Below are 20,131 nucleotides of genomic sequence, written 5' to 3'. Positions count from 1 at the left end.
TTCTGTAGTTTCCATAAAATGTGTTTGTTGCTGTCTGTACATTTTTCCCTTTGAGAATAATGCACGCAGCCACATCAAGCAAATAATGGTCCACTGATTTCTATAAAAGATGCAAACTAACTATTCTTTGTATTCTTGAAGGCTTTCACGGCCGGGATCTGATGGTTGTTGTGGGTTTTTCGGGCTCTTTGGCCATGTTCTGAAGGTTGTTCTTCCTGACAGAGTTCCTACTCCAGTCCTCTGAAGATGCCGGCCACAGAGATTGGCGAAATGTTAGGAAGAACAACCTCCAGAACACGGCCAAGGAGCCCGAAAAACCCACAACAGCTAACTATTCATTGTTATATTTTTTTAAAACCCATAAAATAAGGCATCAAGTTTCCTGGTTTTTGTCTAAAAAACCAAAGCTATTCTTACCAATAATAGGTGTCTTTGGTAGAAGCAGGACATATTTTACCTTTTTCTCACAGCTAAGGAGAAAAGTGTGATTCTTCATCCTTGTACATGATAATGAACTAAGTGAGAATTTACATCTCTAGTGTAGAGGATGGGCTCATATGGAAGTTCCTTGCTGAGGTGCCTTTTCACACTGAGACTAAGGATGTAAATCTTGGCATATTTCTTTTGCACAGTAGGAACAACATTTGTCTCCCTTCCATGTGAGAGTAAAAGAATGCTGTGCATTTTGTTCACATTTTACAGTTTTGGGGGAGGGTTTGAAAAAAAATTGCTCTTATCAAAGTTTCTGTAGTTTGCATAAAATAGATAAAGGAAGTGTGGGACTGTGTATGTCTCCCCCTTTTTGTGTGTGTGCAAGACACAAGGTTCTTAGAACACAACACACATGTTTGGTGCAACACACAGTTTTTGCTAAATTTCCTACTGACCAAAAATTTTGCTGTCGTTTTTGCTCTTCTGCAGGAGTGAAGAAATTATCAGCTACTGACTATGTTTGGTGGAAGATCTTGATGTACTAAAACACCCATTTGGAGACCGCTAAAAGAAAACCCCTGCCCCATCCTCCCCCCGCATCACCCTCCCAGTTCTTACCTTCACGCCCGTCCTTCTTGGTTTGTAACACTATGACATAAATTGTTACTGCTGTTTTATCCTCTTTTAATGCCAATAAAGGTTTTAAGAAAGAGAAAGAAACACCCATTTTCATCAGAGAAAATTTCAAGTGTGTATTGCATCTTTTGTCAGGACAGTTGTAATCAACAAGAACAAGGAATTTAGCAAACACCATCCCTATTCTATACTCATATCACCCATCATTACAGTGTGCATTTTACTAGCATACAGACATTATCATAAGCATAATTACAGAATTAATCTACTGGGACTCATTGCAGTATGGGATGTAATCCAAAACTCATTTTGTGCTGACTATAAGCATGACACGGACAGCATGCCTTGGAGATGAAAAAGATCCATGAGGAAAGGACTCCTTCCTGTATGTTTTCACCATCGGGGTGGGAAAAAATTCTTTCTTGGAACAAAATGCCATCCTGCCTTAAAAGGATGGTTCCCAGGAGATCAACTTTTACTGAACATGGCATCTCTTAAAGCAAAGGTAATGGAAGAAATAATAGAAGGAATGGCATTCCCATTTCAGGGACCCATTCACAGGTTGCAATTATTTGCGGAAGGCCTGGCATATTTGGAGGAATGAAGAGCAAGACTACCATTGGGAGGGACCCATCTTCTAGCTCATTAGGGTTAGTGAAAGTCATTTTGTTTTCCCTCTAAAGCCCTGGAATGATGGGTAGCTTGTGGATCAAGCACGTCCAGCATCCCCTCCTTAAACCTTTCAAATTAGCTCCCCCACACTCAATTCACAAACCTTCAGGCATTGGTAGAATTATCCTACAAAGTGCAGAAGGAAAGAGATAAATGTAATTTCCCCTAAAAGTCAGGAACAAGCACCATAAATTCTACCCTTATCCTACCAATCATAGGGGAACACCATCTTCCTCTTTAGCTCCGATTCCCTCTAAATTTGAGGTAAAATGTTTCTGAGGGGAGAGAAGCATCGGACAGGCATACATCCATTCACACATATTTAAAGTTGACCTAATAATGCGTGGAAAACATCAAGGATCCTTTTCGATTCTTCATGGCATTCTGAGGTAAGTCTAAATGGAGACGTCTACCCTGAAGTCAATGCTAAAGAATGAACACACTTACTTAAATCCTACCAGACAAATTTATACCTTACTTTTTTTTCTTCTTTTTTTTTCCTATAAGAAGCACTCTGCAGTTTAGAATAAATTACTCTGTTACATTTGGAGGCTAATTAGCATATATCAAAGAATTATTCAGCCAGGATAGTTACTTTTAAAAAACCCATAGACCTCTTTTCTTTCTTTTTTTTAAAAGCACAACTGGAGCACATTTACTTTTCTATTATGCCTTTGAAATTAAGTTATATGGCCCTAATAATAGCCTCGGCTTTTAAAAGAACGTGGTGTTTAAAGAACAAACTCTCCAATGTCGCTGGCACGGCATATTTGTCTTGCAGTTAATTTCCACTCGCTGTTGTATTATTAGACATTAACATGGTAGTTTTGTTTAATCTGCAGCTCCGTCGCCCATGGCTGACTCCAAACTGATCGCTCGCGCCCGTTGATGAAAGTCCTAATTCATCCTTGTTAGTGCAATTAGAAGGGAATTGGATAACTGTACCACTTCTCTCCAAAGGTCCATGAGAGGGTGAATCTTTTCCCTGAGAGGTTAAGAAGCCAATGCACTTCTTACTGGTGAAGGCAGTGAGAGAGAGAGAGAGAGAGAGAGACTTGATGTCCCCTTGCAAAGGAAAGGAAGAGAAAATTAATGGGGACTTCAAGAAGTTTTGAAATGGATGTGGCAGGTGTTGGTCCTCTTTTAGCTGTGCATAGAAAAACCTTCAGAAAAGCATTCCAAGACACAGAGAAGCAAGAAGGAAGCCAAAATCTTTCTCCTGAATAAGGTGATGGAAACCACTTGGCCACCCCCAAAGCATATCCACCACAGAAGGAGCAGCAGCCATTCCTTCAGGCTGATGTTTCGTGCCATTTATGTTTATCCAAAGCTTTGTGTGAAAGGTAGATAATAAATGTTCCTGGAAATATAAGAAAAACAAATCATACTTTTCCCAGAAAAAAAGTATGGTCCTGCAAACAGTTGATTTTTGGAGGCAGATCTAATTTTGTTGATCATAAGATGGAAAGCCTGTAAGAAGTATATTCTGAATGCTGTCCCTTACCTGAGGAAATTGGGCAAGAGAGATAACATTTCGGATGTCCTGGATGTGAGCTAGGATGGGGAAATATGTTGCTGCCTCATACCACTGTAGGTCACCCATTGAACTTAGAGTCACCCATTAAAGCTGAATGGTTGGAGATGCAGGACAGATAAAAGCAAGTATTTCTTGACACATCACGTATTTGAACTATGGGATTTCAGAGGATGTGTGATGACTCAGAAAGTCAAGTCTGACTTGGTTTTCATTGCATTATAAATGAGAACACACATATACAATTCTCACCGCATGATGTCAATACATTTAGTTTGTGCGTATTAAAGAGCTTGATGTATTTTTGAATCTGTTATTCATTCAATATTTGCATGAATGAAAAAATGTGATAAATGTTATTTGCTTGCACAAACTAGCAAATGTAGTAGCATTTGATGGATTACTTGTGTCTTTTAAATCAATTAGCCTTTTGTGCTTATTCTATTTACATGTGTGTGCTAAGCTTTATAAACCAAAAAGGTATTAGTTGTGTACAGAGAATTGACTTGATTTGATTCTTGCCCAGAGTCTATCAAGCAATATGAAAAAAGGTACTTTTTGTCCAAAATTCTCATGCTAGGTGCAGGAATTATCACAGTGGTTGGAAAACCTAAACAAAATACAGTTGTGCCTCGCTTAGCGAGTGCACCGTATAGTGATGTTTCTGTATAGCGATCCCTTTTTCGGGATCACTATACGGAAACATACCCGATCTTCGCAATGGGGAAAACCCGCATTGTGAAGATCGGGTATTGCGGTGGCCATTTTGGAGCCGCCGAACAGCTGTTCGGCGGCTCCAAAATGGCCGCCGGAAGCCCGGAAATGGCTGCCGGCAGCCGTTTTCACGCCCTGCCCTCGCTTAGCGAGGGCGCAAAAATGGCTGCCAGCAAGGGGAATCCTCGCTGAACGGGTAAGTAAGCAAGGTATTGGAATGCATTAAACTAAGTTTAATGCGTTTCAGTACGTTTTCCCTACCCGTTTAGCGATGATTCCGCATAGCGAGGGTTAATCCGGAACGGATTAACCTCGCTATGCGGGGCACCACTGTATCTTACCGTATAGAGGTGGCCTAACTTGACCAAAAGCAAGATAATGTTAGACAGGGATTGTGTGTGTGTGTGTGTGTGTGTGTGTGTGTGTGTGTGTGTGTGTGTGTGTGTGTGTGTGTGTGTGCGCGCGCGTGCGTGTGTGTGTGTGTGTGTGTGTGTGTGTGTGTGTGTGTGTGTGTGTGTGTGTGAGAGAGAGAGAGAGAGAGAGAGAGAGAGAGAGAGAGAGAGATTAACATAACTGCTGGTGCTCATTAACTTAGATGGACTTCAAAGCAGAATAAACAAATTACTGAAGAACAACTAATACCTCCATGTGTTGGGAACATGCACTCATTTTTTTTACCTTGGCTATAAATAAGCAATAGGTTAGTGACTTTGTAAACAGAATGCTGGTCTAAACAGGCCTTTGTCTGATCCAGCACAACTCTCCTTACATTCACATGCATGTAAAAACAATCACCATACAAAGGCAGTAGGGTGTGGCCAAGCCTGACATGTGTACCATCTTCAGACAAATGTGCAAAAAATCAACCAAAACAGGAACATTTGTGTGGTTTCGGAGCAACTATGGGATGGAGCAAGGAGCAGCTGTTTGCCCCAAGGTGAAGCAACACCACACTGAATCTTCCATATCCCACAGCATTCAGAGGATTAAAATGATCACCAATTTGAATGGGGGAAATGGGAAATAATGCCATACATTATTTGCCAGCACTGAAGGAGAGTGACAGTTGATCCTTAGCCCCATAAATCTCAAGATTTCCCCTGGACACTCCTACCAAGTTAGGGAGGACTAAAAACAAACACTGTGTGGCATATAGACCCCCTCATAACCACCCAATCACCCAACGATCCCTTTTGTAGGAGAAACCACATCATTTGTTAGATATCCCTTTTGCATTATGGGATATGCTTCATTTTTCTTTGTTCTCTCACTTTAGTTTATTGAACTTTACTAGAATATTACTATACTATTAGGTGGAAGTGTATATGTGATTGTGGAAGAGTGATTGTTGTATATGTTTTGAATGAGTAGGTCACCTTAGTAGGGAACTGTGTAGCCTCAGTAATTGTATTCTCTGTCCATTTGCTGGAATGTTTTCAGGATTTTTTAAAATTGGAGATCTGGAAATGTATAAATCATGCCATAGATCCAGAGATGCAGCAGGCCAGAATACAGTGGTGCCTCACATTGCGACGTTAATTTGTTCTGCAAAAATCACTGCAGAATGAAAACGTCGCTATGCGATATTAAAAAGCCCATAGAAATGCATCGAAACCCCTTCAATGCATTCCTATGGACTTAAAACTCACTGTTCAGCGAAGCTCCTCCATAGCGCGGCCATTTTCACTGCCTCTTAAGCAACGAATCCATCCCTAAACACAGTGGGCGTCCATTTTGTTTACCCGGTGGCCGTTTTGAAACCGCTGATCAGCTGTTTTAAAATTGTCACTTTGCGGTGCTCGATTCCCGAAGCACAGAACCAAGCATCGCAAAGGGAAATTCCCCCCATAGGGAACATCGCAAAGCGATCGCTTTTGCAATCGCAAAAAATGTGTCACAAAGCGATTTCATTGCTAAACTGAGTGATCGCTATGCGAGGCATCACTGTATCTCCTAAAGGGAATGGGGTGCCATATGCCCCAATAAGGTAGAATCATGAGTAAAGAAATGGAGTGTATGCATGAAAAAAAATATTTTCCCTATAAAGTTGCAGTTTCATCTCCATTTTTTTAAAAAAATGCAAACATTTGTTACCATCTGATCTCAAGGAATGGGTTGCAAAGCTTGAGGGATCCATATTTCAAATCTTGCAGCAAGCATCTCATTTTGCAAAAAGTAACAAGGTTTTCAAACAATACAGAAGGGAGATGAATTTAGTTCAAAGATGTCTTTACCTTACCTAGGATGTCAGAAGGAATGAGACCACAGGCATTGTACAGCAGGTTAGTGTAAGGGCAGGATTTGAAAGTAAAATTAGCACAGTTGGAATCACAAAGGTAAGAAAGGAAATGCCCGCCAGGATGGAAAGGAAGATCTAGTTTAGGGGAAAAGTGGAAAATGGAAAATGCATTTTCATTTCCAGCCCTGAGTTCAGATATTGAGTGGGAAAGTATCAAGACTCTGAAAAACAGAGTATATAGTTGTCATTTGAAGGAGTTTGTTTTCTAGACTGGTGAGAAATTATTTAAAATTGTGACCTAGTCTTCTAAATGTTCCACCACTTGTTGAGAATGTGAACCTCCTTCGTAATTTTCTTTTCTACCTAGCCAGAAACCTTGTTGTGGAGAGAACAGAGTGATGCACTCTGGGCATGTAGGGAATTTCAGTCATAGCTATTTCTAAAAGAATGTTCCCATTTTTTTTAAAAAAATCTTTATACATTTCATAAAAATATACGTTTGCAATGGTAGAAATCTAAATTGACAGGTTTACTCATTTAGGGAAAGGGCTTCGAGTGCTTAGCTCTTAAAGGTCTGGATTTTAATATATATTCTATATTAAACCATGTTCATAATATGAAGTAGAGCTGCTGTTCCTTTCTATTAGAGTGTGTGTGCGTGTGTGTCTCAATCAGGTCCTTATTTTTAGCACCTATTCAACAACATGCTCCTCTTCATGTTGAGTATGGCTGTATCTTATTGAACTTTGGCCAGCACACTTTGTTAAGAACATTTGTCTCGCTAATTTTCACAATCCATTAATTTGTTATGTGGAGTTAGGTTGAGGTACCCAATGTGGCTTAGTGGATAGAGTGACACCTTGAACATAACACAGCAGACATAGTAGTAATAGAACGAAGAAAGGTCTGGATAATTGACATTGCAATTCCAAGGGATGCCTAGTTGAAAATAAAGAATTGGAAAAACTAACAAAGTACAGAGACCTGGCAATCAGAACACCTCACCTCTGGAAGAAACACACTTCAGTGGTCCCCATAGTCATTGGGGCTTTGGAAAAAATATCAAGAAACTTCACACAGGACTATGAGCAGTTGCAGATCTCAGAAATCACAACATCAGAGCTACAAAAAAAAATGGCAATATTAGGAACAGCGTACATAACTGTGCTGATATTTAGGTTTTTGGTTAAAACTTGTATCTGTTATATAATACCAGTCAATGTTTTTATAATTTTAACTGTGCCTGGTGTTTTTATAACAATAACAATAACAATAACAATAACAATAACAATAACAATAACAATAACAATAACAATAACAATAATAATAATAATAATAATAATAATAATAATAATAATAATAATAATAATAATAATAATAATAATAATGATGATGATGATGATGATGATGATGATGATGATGATGATGATGATGATGATGATGATGGTGGTGGTGGTGGTGGTGGTGGTGGTGGTGGTGGTGGTGGTGATGGGGATGGGGATGGGGATGGGGATGGGGATGGGGATGGGGATGGGGATGGTGATAGTGATAGTGATGGTGATGATGTACTATCAAGTCAAATCCCTCCCAGGGTTTCTAGGTATAAAGTATTCAAAAGTGGTTTACCAATTTCTCCTTCTTGCAGCAGCTTGCTGAAAGTCACACAGGTGGCAGGGCACATGATTCCATCAGCCACACAAGCTTGGATTGATTGGAGCTAGCCCCTCTCCTGGGAGAAACCATAAAGGTTCGAATGCCTGATCCCTAACTTGGCAGCCAGATGTTCCAACCCATTAAGCTATGTCAGCGGTTCTTATCCATAGTTGCCAGATCGCACATAAATTATGCACATCAAGTAGGTTGTACACAAACACTTCAAAAATGTTGCAGTCTGAGAAAGCAGACACCTATGTCTGAAAGCACCCAATAGGTGCAACCAACAAAACTCCCTTAAACATTTTAAACTGGGAATGATTTAAGGCGAACGCTTGATCATCAGATTGCCAACTTTTGGAACCATGTTTTTAATAACAGTCTGTGCTGGGCTGCGGCTCTTTGCATGCATTCAGGTAACCACCGTATTATGCCAAGCTTCTGCATATTTCTGTATGCCGGATCTCCGTTAAAGGGACAAAACCAGGCCAAGCTAATATTTTCTTTTTGTTTGCTAAGCCAGCTGGCTACCTTTCTTGGCAGGAACGTGCAACTTACTGGGGGAAAAAGGCATATAGGGGAGGTTAAACTGCCTCCCTGCCAGCAGAGGCTGAAAAATAGGCAACTGTTCCTTTAAGTGGCTCTCAGCACGGATTCCATAATTGTCTCGGTGGAAAGTAAGAGTTCCCCCTAGTGCAAAGTGATAAATCATGGATAATAATAGCTCTTTCCAAAATAATCCTCAGGCAGAAGAAAAACCCAACAGAGAAGGTGGTGCAGAGTCAGAATGTGGCACCTGATCTGTCGTTTCAGAAAACTCTATAAATATACCAAGTGTTGCTTCCTTTGTCACTGCTGTTGACATAATGTATTATTATTACTATTACTCAGCTATTAGGTCTCTAATGCCTGTATTTCTGTCTCTCTTTCTCTGTCTCTCTCTTCCTGTCATCTTTTCTCCTGGAGCTGCTGATCCACCACCAGCTTAGCACACACATCTCCACAGTACTGTTCTTCCTGCCACAAAAGAAGTGCTCGAAAACTGTTATGCTAGCTTGACAAGAGGATTTCCACATAAAGGTTGGGCTGCAGGAAGCCAGGAACACAAAGGTTGTAAGTCCTGAGCGGGGCAGGGAATGGAGCTTGAAGCACAGGAGGGAATGTTGTAGGAGATCTTGAAAAGTACAGCTGGGGAGCAGGCAGGGTGAGAGATGGGAGATGAACAGAAAAGTTTGGGAGTATGCAAGGGCATCTGAAGACATTTTGCTACTCGGGCAAGGGACAAGCCACTTCCTCTTCAGAGCTGAGGGTGTGGCTACCAGAGATGGGCATGCATCAGAAAAGTAGTGTTTTGTTTTGATTTGTCATTCATCAAGATGGATGGATCAAGAATTATGAATTTTTGATTTTTCCCTGATGAATTGACAAATCGATATTTGTCGACCTCAATATTTGGCAGAATGCCTTCTCCCACCTAGATCTAATCGTATCACCCATTCTAGCCAGGAGGGGCAATGGAGGAGCCTAACGCAGAGGGAGGTGCGGAAAGAAAGAACAAGAAACCGGGCCTTCTCGGCAGTGGCCCTTCAACTATGGAATAATATTCCGTCCATGATTCGCCTGGCTCCCTCGCTGGGTGTTTTCAAGGCTCAACTTAAGACCTGGCTCTTCAGACAGGCCTTCCCCATTGTCAGTACTTGAGTTTTACTTCTTATTTTAATTTTCTGTCTTTACTTTTTCATTTCATCGCTTTTCCATCTTGAGCTACACTATTATTTCTATGCTTAAATCTTGGTTGTATTGAATGTTTGAATTGTTTTAATTCTACTTTGTTGAAAGCCGCCCAGAGTAGGTAGGTAGGTAGGTAGGTAGGTAGGTAGGTAGGTAGGTAGGTAGGTAGGTAGGTAGGTAGGTAGGTAGGTAGGTAGGTAGGCGGACGGACGGACGGACGGACGGACGGACGGACGGACGGACGGACGGACGGACGGACGGACGGACGGACGGACGGACGGACAGACAGACAGACAGACAGACAGACAGACAGACAGATAGATAGATAGATAGATAGATAGATAGATAGATAGATAGATAGATAGATAGATAGATAGATAGATAGATAGATAGATAGATAGATAGATAGATTTTTCAATTTGTTTTTGCATTTAAACCCCTATAAAATGCCCTCCCAATCACCTAAAGACACCAAATTTGCAATGAAGCTCCCCATGACTCCTTTACCAGCCCTGAAGTTTTGGTGAAGATTTGGTTTTAGATGTCTGAGTAATACACCCACAAGAAAACACACACACACCCTTGATTTCTTCCTTCTTTCCTGGTCCCACCTCTAGCGATCCTTTAATGGTTTGCAGACCATAGGAGTCCATATGCCCCACAGCAAGAGGAGGAGCAATCAAGAGCCAAGGAAAATCTTTCCTCCAAGGGGATGCTCATGCACCGCCGTGAGACTTTGTCCATGAGTTGAGGTGAAACAGCTGGACCTTCAACTGAACTACAGGTGGGTTAGGATTCTCATATATGCAGCCAGGAAACGGCCACAGGGAGGATGCCAGGATTCTGAGGCTGGGAGGGGAAAGTGGCAAGGGTGGTTCAGAAGGAACCATGCACGCTGGCGCAAATGTATGAGGGATTGGTAGCACTCAGATCAGGTAGAAATAGCCTAGCTTTCAGCCAAGTTTCCTCTCTGGGGAGTCTCCCCACCCCAAACTTCACACTACTACATTTCTATTTCTATACAAATAGGGAAAAAACATGGAAAAGGTACAACATGGTCTCAGAACATAGAACATCAAAAGTTTAGAACAGTAATTTTGCAAAACACGCCATGATTCCCAACTCACAGAATGATTCTATTTAGGATCACCTTCTTCCCATTACTCATCAGTTACTCCCTTCCCTTACTTTCAAGTTGCACACGCAGAGATTACAGAACTCCAGTGACATTTAGTTTTAAACTATTCTAAACTGGTTACATCACCAGTGCATTTTGCTTTACTAAAGTGCCATGTAAGAGAAATGCCCTGAATTGTCATTGAAATGCATTTCTTCTTGCCATGTGCTTCAGGAGGGGCAAATATGGCACTTTTTAAAAAAACAATTGATTCCAATGTGATTCTTTTCCATCTGTACTGTACTGTATGTATTGCCCCCTTGCTAGACTGGAGGACAAAACCTGACCCAACTCTGCATTCCATTGCCTTTTCCTTTCATGATGAGGTGAGAAAGACTAGTGAGACGATAGTTGCTCTCTGAAACAAAACTAAACATGGAAAGCTTCATAAACAGCATGAACTCTGGTGGTAGGAAAGGAAAGGAAATGATGCCTATGTGATAGCCACTAGTTTGCTGAAACAAGAAAGAGAAAGTGGTTAGCAAAGATAGCAAGTTTAGCATCTTAATCTTAAGATTTGATGTCATTTGATGTAAAGATGTGCTTGTACCACCAATCATGCTATCAGAGGATGGGAGTGGCTCACAGTTCCAAAACAGTGTAGTGTTTTAGCACAAGTGATAGCTCCTCTGAATTTGACCTAGTATATTTCAAATTTGGTTCTCCCTCCATTATATTCTTAGGTTGAAACATTTCCAAGAGATGTATACTTTTAAAAAAGAGAATGTTTCTGGAAACCTTCTAGCAGTATGATTCTAATTTAAAACTAAGTGCATGTTCCCTATGCTACTTGTTTTATATTAAGCATGTTAATCCATGTTCCTCTTGTCTTCATGGGCAAGGAAAGGAAACTGCAAAAAATTATCTCCTTGCCTTGTTAGAGTGCAAGATATTTTCTGGTGATGTTCACTCAAATAATTAACACCAATCATGTGTCTCATACAAAAGCATGTAACTTGCACAATTTGCAGAAATTCGTTTACTCCTGCCTTTTTTGTATTCACTTTTTGGATGGGTTGTTTGTGTCTTCTTTCACTATTGACTAGTCCTTCTGTGCTTGCTGTGTTGTAACCTTTGCTTCTTGTAGGGAAGAACTCTAGACATACACAGCTTGCCACAAAAGCCTTGTGGCTTAGAAATTTCTTCCTGTTTTTTGGAGAATAAAGGATTTAAAGAACATTCTTCATAGGTCTGCCTTTTTTCCTCATTAATGAATTTTATTGGACCCCCTAATGTATGTTCTTGTGTCTATGAGATTGGCCCCTGGACTTTCCAAAATTGCACAGGCTGGTCTTAAATATAGGCACGATGCATATATTACCAAGAATCTTGAATTTTTTAGTCTTCTCCCCCCCCCCTTTCTCAATCCAAGAAGGGCGTCATCATCCTTTAGGTATTTTTCACAGCGGTAGGAAAGCTGAACTTTAGTATGCACATACTGTAGTACCAGGTAACCTGTTTATTAGAAATGAGAAATGTCTGAAAATTGGACATTTTTCTCTCTGCCTTAAAAGGTTCAATCAGTCTTTTGACAGAAATCCAGCAGTGAGCAATCTGAAGGTGAAGCACTAAAAGGGCGAAATGCTGACCAATGGGAAAGCATCATGAACCAAGCCTAACTGGAAGAATGGAATCCATAGCAGTATTGGACTTTCAAAAAGTTGAGCTTTATAATAAAACATGTACAGCATATGCATATGTATGTTTACTCCATAGTCCCCCCCTTCTTGAAAAAGAATTTTTTAAGGGCTCTCATGCAGAAGATAGACCACATTTCTTCTCTGCTGCTCTGATTAGGTAAACCCACTAAGTAGAAATTGTCAGGAAGTAGATTTCAGTTAAAACATCAGGAGAATCTTGATCATTTGAGAAAGTATATGAAAGATTGAAAAAAAAGGAGTTGATGGCCCCAGAGAAAGGAAGGCTTACTTCTACTGAAGGTCTTTAACCAAAGGCCACATGTCCATCTGTCAGAAATGGTGCAGTTACATCCTGAACAGGAGGTCCTTTATTTATCAGGTTTTGGATTAGACCAGTGGTTCTCAAAACTCCCAACACCAGCACAGCTAGTGGTGAAGGATTCTGGGAGTTGCAGTCTGAGAATATTTGGGCTACCAAGACTGGGAACCACTGATTAGATGATAACTGAAGATACTTTCCTACTTTGTTTTTATAACTTGTTCACACTATGCCTTGTGCAAAAAGGCTGGATCACTAAGCATGTTCTGTAAATTAAAGCACTGTTTAGTGAAGGGCAGACTAATCCTGGCATTCATTGATCCTCACTTCTTCCACCAAATAGAAATGATTCATCAGTTTTTCTTGAACCTCCCCACCTACACCCACCCCAGTGCAGCCTACAATCCATATCATCACATTTTCACATAATTTGCTTCCAAATGGGCACAAACATGTGTGTTTGTATTTGCTTCTTGGAGGGTGCAAAACCGCCTGTTCTGAGCGTGTAGACCATCTCCAGCTGCTCCTTCACAGGCAGAAGAAAATACAAAACAAGCAAGCTCAGGGCAAAACCAATATGGTAATCCCAATCTCTGCCTCAGGTGTTTTTTCTCGTTCTGTGATCCTCTTACTCCACGTATGCAAAACTCGTGTGACTGAAGATTAACCAAAGTGACAACAAAGCTTACAGCTCTGATAAGGATGGCATCCAAATTGCCATCAGCACCAGCATGATCAGAAATGATGAAAGCAGAAGAAGAGTCAATAGGCTTATGGTCCTCCGATCTTACTGAAAAGGAAGGTTTTGGCGTTAAAGGGGGGAGATGCTTCCTTATGACAGAATTCCAAAGCCTATGTATAGATCTCAAGAAGCTCTTCCCGTTGGTCTCTTTCCCACACCACCAGGATGGGTTATGCTGAGCAAACTGGCTCATATGGGAGATGTTGGTCTTCCAGGCACAACTTAAAGAGTGCCTCTTCAAAACTGTGAGGGAATAGTTCAAATTAAGCCATTATTACTGTTTGTTAGCCATTTATGAATAATGTACAGAAGGTAGAAACAGAAACAAAGTGTTGGCTTTAGGTTTTGCTTTGCTGCAGGTTAGATCGGTGGTTTTTCGAAACAGGTGGCACGGTACTGAGCAAGCACAGAGAACGGCAGTAGAAATTCACACCTCAGCTTTTGGTTTGCTTTTAATTGACAGGAAGGAATGAGTCAACCCACTGGCATGGGCCTCCTCGTTAATACGGTGTACATTCAAATGCACTTAGTCATTTCTGCTGGTTATCCTAAGTGAAGGTAACGTTGACTGTGCTTGCAAGAACCCTCTTGTGGTTTGCTTGTCCCTAGCTGTGCTCCATCATAGATGAACTTTTTACAGTATTAATGGGGAACCTCCACACCGTGGCATAGATGATCAAAAGTTCCTCGTCCATCCTGCTGCTGCTGCTATCTCCAATCTGTGATGAGATGTAAGAGGATACTTAAAGGTATGTAGGGCGCAATCATAGTAAATTTCTACTGTGCAGAAAGTCCTATCAGAAGAATAACCCAGGATTGTGCTCCTTGTGCAGTCATTACCATTGCATAAACTGTGATCTTCACGAAGAAAATGAACCCTCTCTAGACGCTGGGGCTAAGAGGCACAATAGTCAAAACAGCTTGAGTGGATTTATTTTCTTTGTGGGGGGGCAGAATAAATGGTCCCTCTATGTTTCCTTTCCAGTCAACATGACTATGGTAATGTCAACTGGAGCCTTTGGAAAGTGGTCCCAAAAAAGTAATTTTTCAGAGCCTGGTGTAGGAAATACATATATACAAAAAGGGAACAGATTGAGGGAATCCTCTCATTTCTCTGCAAATGACAGCTTTATTCAATATTGACTTCTTTAAAGTCTTTGTTCACAATCAGGACCTCCATTGGCACTTGAGGCATCATAAAAGATATTCACATGTGTTGACCACATAGCAAGGCATAAAGACACGAGATTTATATGGATTTAACAGAGCCACAATTTTATTGAGACAGACTATGACTTAAAAGAGCAGAACTTTTCTCACTGTGATGACCTCCCTCTTCCAGAAGTGTGAGTTTCTTAATCTTTCAGACAAAAGCTTTGAGACTATTTTCCTCCCACCTCTCTTGAAATGGACAAGATTACATTTGCATCAAGCATCAGAATGGTCCAGAAAAATGATCCTTTTCTTGTTTGTGTTTTTGTTTGCTATTGATGGATCAGATCATTTCACTGCATCTTGGGCTGTAAACAATGAGTACTCTCTCTTTGTGTGTCATCAGGATACTTCCAATTTATGATGACCCTTACCTGTCTGTCTGTCTGTCTGTCTGTTTGTTTGTCTGTCCGTCCATCTGTTCATTTGTGGTACAAAGTACACAGAAGTTGTACACCAGTCCCTCCTTCTGATGGTGTTGTGAGATCATGCACAGGCTAGCTCTTCTGCTGAGAGGCACAGCAGCAAAATCAAACTTCTGTTCCCTGGCTCTACAGCAGGGTGCTGCAGCCCACTGAGCCTACCAGTTGGAAACAGAAAGGCTCATTTCCATAAGAAGTTACACTGGATATGGTGTGCAAGCAAAGGAGCTTTTCCTTTAAAAATTGGGCAACCCTCATCAAGATGACAGATCTCTTTCAACCTTTATCTGCTCAAGCTGTAGACTATAGACAGCAAATACTTAGAAGTCAGCATTCCTATAGCATTAGAAGTCTCAGGTTGGCTCAACAGAAGCGTTTCACACATGCACTTTTGTAAACCAGCTTGCTTTGTTTTGTGATTGGCTGTCTGCCCTTTATAATTTGTAACTCTGAGCTTTCACTCAAATAACGCAACTCCTGCAAGAATGATACATTTTCTGTATTTGGTCCTGAATTAAGTCGTGGCAGACTTTTGAAAAAAACACCCATACTTGTGGGTTGTCTTTCTAATATTATCCAGATGTTTAGTTCTGGATAATATTAGTATATTGATTTCCAAGCAGAAAGTTAGTCCTCACTAACTTTAGCAGTCTTTTTCAACCTCACAGAATAATGGAATTTCCATCAATATCAGTAATTCTTTAAAGTCCATAATGCTTTGATATTGAAGGGTTGTGGTTTTTTTTTTTTTAAACATATTACTTCCTTAGATGACCATGTTCAAAATGGTCTACAGAAGCTGGAATGAACTACATCAGACTGGTAAGGCTTCAGAGATTCTATAGAGAAAAAGATGGCAAAGTTTATATGATTGTGGACATTTTAACAAAGAACATCTTTTCCAAAGCCTACTTGTATTTATCAATTCATTTGTTTTTTATAGTTAAGAAAGCCTGAGACCAGACAATAGCACTTAAAGGAGATTGGAATGATATGATAAGAGGTATTATTATCTGTTCTGCATAAACATATTTGTTTTCTCACTGTTGGCTCCAAACACAGGGGTTTTGCATTTGTTATTTTGGTAATGCTCATGGTTTTAAACAATACAGAAGACTGGATAAAACCTGCTTCCTAGTATAAATGAAAAATAGGACTTGTGTACCTACCACCTTCACCGTTGTACTCTCTTCATCTCATAATGGGTTCAAAAACTAACTTTGTGCAACCACTGTGAAAATTGTTAGGCACAAAGGAGAAGTACATTTCTTGGCAGATTGTGACAAACAGTTCATTGGTGATTGAAATCCATTGAACACGTTTTGGACCTTTTTGTTTAGTGGCATGTCAACCCCATTGTAACAGCAGAAAACCTGTCTCTTACTATGCATTAAATAACTAAACCATCAACAAATGACATTATTTTTTTCCCCTAAGACATTTTTACTACGTAGTCAGTCAAAGAGCATTCCTGAAAGCTTTGCGGTCAGGATTTGGGTGTCATTTCATCAGGACCTCTGATTCCCATGAGCTCTTGTGTTTCTCGAAAAAAACAATGTTGATGAGAAATCGGTTTGGCCCTAAAAGCAAAGGCGACATGGTCCCATGTGAAAGCCATGGGGTGTTTTTCCTTCTTCTTCTTCTTCCTTTGGGGGGCTTGGAGAGACTAAGAGGGCAGAACAGTGGCGTTCAATGTCTTTTGTGTGTCCATCAAAAACATAATAATAATCATGACCATGAAAGCCATTATAGCCTAAAAGCAAATGGCACAATTGCATTGACAGTTTGCTCTTAAGAAACAAGATGCCTGTTTGAAAGGAAGATTACTAATTCATAGGGTGGGTATTGAAAATTCATCACAGGAAGTTAACAGAATCGTGTAAGATGCAGAACTAGACACATTTATGTGCAATGAAATTCTGTCACAGGGTCTACATACAGTGGTGCCTTGCTTAAAGGGTGCTCCGTTTAGCAATGAAATCGCTTAGTGACGACTTTTTCGGAGCGTTTTTGCACTTCGTTTAGTGGTGGTCCCTATGGATGATTTTCGCTTAGTGATGGTTAGGACCATGCTTTGCATAGCGATTAAATTTTGGGTCCCCTGTTTTGCTTAACAATGGGTTAAACAGCCTTATGTTTGCTGTTTTTTAATGTTTTTCTGTTATTTATAAAGTTGAAATTACTGTTTAAAATGTTTGAAATCATAAAGTGCACTTAATAAACCCTTTGTTAATCAAATTTGACTTTGTTCTGACTTTTTAATTTGTTGTTGTATTTTTTCCCCATTGAGATGCATTGACTAGGTTTCATGCATTTCAATTGGGGAACCGCGTTTCGCTTAGCGATGTTTCCTATGGTGATTTTCACTTAAGGATGGCAATTCATTCCTATTGGAACGGATTATCCGCTTTTCAATGCATTTCAATGGGAAACTGTGTTTCGCTTAGCGATGAAATCAGCAGCGATTTTTTTGGAACGAATTAACATTGCTAAGCGAGGCACCACTGTACTTCACCAGTCAGATAATTAATTAACTTAATATATTGTCTGCATTGTGACATATTCAGACATCATCATCATCATCATCATCATCATGTGCCCTCAAATCAGTTTTGACTCATGGCAACCTTTTTCAAGGTTTCCTTGATAGAGAATATTCAGAAATGGTTTACACTTCCCTTCTTCTGGAGGTGCCCCCAGGAATGGGCTACTAGCCCAAAGCCACACAGGCTTGCTCTACACACAGGAGTCACAGTGGGAATTGAACTCCCAACCTCTGGCTCTACAGCCAGATATATATTGAACTTAGTGGGGCTTCTTTTTATGTTGATACTTAAATGATCTGCACTGTTAGTTGACTAGTAAAACCAATTCCTTAATGAAACTGATTTTTCTTGAAAAAATGTACAATTGTTGATTATTTAGAGAACAAAAAGACATACCAGAAAATGAATTTCATAATTGTGAAATAAACAAATGGCAACAGAATGCTTCTTCAGTAATGATGTCCTTGTGCCGTGTCTATCACCTGTAAAAGACATTTTTTCCTTCAAAAGTATTTCATTCAGATATCGACTGATATCAATTTTAATCAATGTGTTATCAATCCTTGGCTAATGTAACTGCTTCATGGACAAGGTTTCCTTGCCCTGATGGCCAGTTTGAAAAACTGAGGAAAATTTACAAAGAAGGTTAAAGAAATTATTACTCTGGCTCTAGAGGAATAAGAGGCCAAATATAGGACAACTCAAGTGTTTCTAATGTGGAAAATGGTAGAACTTGATAAGAAAAGCTGGTCTCTAGGCCATGTACCTTAAAAAGGTCAGGTAAAGGTAAAGGTAAAGGTTCCTCTTGACAATTTTTGTCCAGTCGTGTTCGACTCTAGGGGGCGGTACTCATCCCCGTTTTCAAGCCATAGAGCCAGCGTTTGTCCGAAGACAGTCTTCCGTGGTCACATGGCCAGTGCGACTTAGACACGGAACGCTGTTAGCTTCCCACCGAGGTGGTCCCTATTAATCTACTCGCATTTGCATGCTTTTGAACCGCTAGGTTGGCGGGAGCTGGGACAAGTGACGGGTGCTCACTCCGTCACATGGATTCGATCTTACGACTGCTTGGTCTTCTGACCCTGCAGCACAGGCTTCTGCGGTTTAGCCCACAGCGCCACCACGTCCCTACAGATGCTGCGATATAATTCCATATTTAAGAGGCTGGTTGAAGAAGAAGAGGAAACACAGGGCAGAAACATAGAACCATGGGAAACTGACTTATATTGAGTTAAATCCATAGTTCCTAACCTTGGGTAACCCAGATGTTCTTAAGCAACTCCCAGGTTTCTGGGAATTGCAGTCTAAGAATACCTAGGTTAACCAAGGTTGGGAACCACTGAATTAAATCATTTGTACGTTTAGCTTAGTACTGGTAACTCTGGTGAACAGTAGCCTGCTATGGAGGTGCCAGGGGTTTCCTGTGGTCTTGACTCCAAGTACTCATCAGGCTGAATCCTGCTTAATCTAACCAGATGAGATCAATGTGTTTCAGGTGGCTGGAGATAATTGCCTAGAGTTAAAACAAGTTAACTAAATTCCAAGCAAAACAACAAACCATTTGAAGTTCTCTTTGATTCTTAAATTGAAGTCAACACATACTAGATCAAAGAAACATGCTTTGTGACTCCTCTGCAAAGGACCCATGGTGGAACTTTGATGCACCTTTAGGAAAGGTTGTTGTTATGTGCCATCAAGTCAGAACTGACTTATAGCAAACCCTAATAAGTACAGTACAATGTGGGTTTTCAAATTAAGCAAGGTTTTTAAGAAGTGATATTATCAGTTACACACACACACACACACAAACACACACACACACACACACACACACACACACCATGGGTTTTCATGGTACAGCCAAGAAAAAGTAGTTCAACAAATATAGGGAAATCAAAGAAATAAAATCATCATTTATTCTCCCTGTTTGATCTTGGTAATTAATTGCATGGTGTAAAAGCATGGAACATGGCCTCTTATGAACTGAAGAATTGATTTATGACATAAATGCTCAATTAAAAAAAAGCAACATGTTTATTACGTGCTATGGAAGATATAATTCTTTAATGTTTGCTTTTCTTTAAAAAATGAGTTACTAGTTTGATGTATTCTCAAAGACTTTCATGGCCGGGATCCAATGGTTGTTGTAGGCTTTCCAGGCTGTTTGGCCGTGTTCTTAAGGTTTTTCTTCCTAACATTTCATCAGTTTCTGTGGCTGGCATCTTCAGAGGACAGGAGCTAGAAGAGCCCCTGTCCTCTGAAGATGCTGGCCACAGAGACTGGCAAAACGTTAGGAAGAAAAACCTCCAGAACATGGCCAAACAGCCAAAAAAGCCTACAAAAACCATCAGTTACTAGTTTGTTACTAATGCACTTCTGTTAGTTACTTTTAAATTGTTCTTAAATAAGCTTAGCAAATACAAACACAACTCCCAAAATGATGACAAAATAAGTAATAATCT

At 40.3% G+C, this 20,131-nt stretch overlaps 1 long non-coding RNA gene across 1 annotated transcript in view; it reads right to left on the bottom strand.

Moving 5' to 3' along the window:
• The window catches only part of LOC144584210 (uncharacterized), a 342,959-nt gene that overhangs the window by 321,537 nt on the left and 1,291 nt on the right, over window positions 1-20,131 (bottom strand). The gene's annotated exons all lie outside the window — the stretch shown is intronic.

Source organism: Pogona vitticeps, chromosome 8 (assembly GCF_051106095.1).
Source record: "Pogona vitticeps strain Pit_001003342236 chromosome 8, PviZW2.1, whole genome shotgun sequence".
NCBI classification, from domain to species: Eukaryota; Metazoa; Chordata; class Lepidosauria; order Squamata; family Agamidae; genus Pogona; species Pogona vitticeps.
This window is presented reverse-complemented; position numbering and strand designations above follow the sequence as displayed.